We start from the raw sequence: 1,236 nt of genomic DNA, 5'->3' as shown, positions 1-1,236 counted from the left end.
TTTTTAATGTTGACGCATCTAATATTCAACAGTCAGTCTAGTTTTTTCTCAATATTAAAAAACTTGCCACTCTTGACTCCATACTCAATTTATAATCGTTAAAAATACATTCATCAATCGATTCAGATTGTATATTATCTGTAAATTCACTTACGGCAAACTATGAGATAGAATACAAAATTAAAAAGGAGATGTGACAGTTTAGAGAAAAAAAAAGAGTATATCTTTCAAATTAGGTGTGAAGGCAACAAAAATATACTGGTCAAATCAAACTTAATTTGAAATATCGTCATAATGAACACAAAGGTCATGTACGTAACAAAAAAATGCTAATTTCTCTTTTTGCTGAGCATATTGCTAAAACAGACGTGATTAAAGAATTAATTTGCTCATTTTAACTACAAGTACGATAACTTTCTATGTGTTAAAGCAATTTTCGAAAATCTGCATTTCGTTAACCTATGTCTTGTTAGTTTTTGTTATTTTAAATTCTTTTACAGGTGAAGAAGAAACCTATGCGAAAAATGGTGGACGTTCTCACCGTAAAAATCGAAATATGTAAACTTGGGATCTTTCGATGAATACGTACACTATTTTCAATTAATCCGTTTTATGATCTTCTAGTGCATATCAACGTGACCCAACAACATGAATAAACTGAGGAAACGATTTTTATTTTGAGACTTTGGGAGGAAAAGAAGAGTCAGAATGATGCAAAATGGTTTATTGAAAACTCTCACACTTTAAAATTATATATACACAGCCTCGGTAGCGCAGTAGGCAGCGCGTCAGTCTCATAATCTGAAGGCCGTGAGTTCGAGCCTCACCCGGGGATTCCGCATCCTATTTCCTCTTAAAATCTGTATAGTAATGTCTCAACAATTTGCTACACTCAGACCTTGGTATTCTCGTATCAACGTCTTCAGAATTCATCAGAGAAAAATCAGATAACTGCATACTATTCGTCCCACAGATAATCTTTTTTGTTTCATAGAATAATTTCCTAAACTTCGTATTTCACAAGAAAATATAATGCAGATTTCTTCTATTCTATCCCTTAACACTCACAGCCAACAAAATAAAAATAAGAACGAAACCGTAGTTCACTCTCAAGATATCTTCGTAGCGTAACCCTCCAAGATTGCATATTTTTACCATTACATTTCGTAGATAGCGTGTGATAAATATGAGAAAGGATCCGTGAGATATTCTTTTATAATTCTGTATGAACAACGA

General features: G+C 32.8%; 1 non-coding gene across 1 annotated transcript; it reads left to right on the top strand.

The window, feature by feature from the left end:
- The first annotated feature begins 762 nt into the window (after positions 1-762).
- Positions 763-835, top strand: Trnam-cau. The gene has a single exon. It is a non-coding gene; the product is annotated as a tRNA-Met (tRNA).
- Positions 836-1,236: the final 401 nt, after the last annotated feature.

This window comes from Limulus polyphemus, unplaced genomic scaffold (genome assembly GCF_000517525.1).
Source record: "Limulus polyphemus unplaced genomic scaffold, Limulus_polyphemus-2.1.2 Scaffold146981, whole genome shotgun sequence".
Taxonomy (NCBI): domain Eukaryota; kingdom Metazoa; phylum Arthropoda; class Merostomata; order Xiphosura; family Limulidae; genus Limulus; species Limulus polyphemus.
This window is presented reverse-complemented; position numbering and strand designations above follow the sequence as displayed.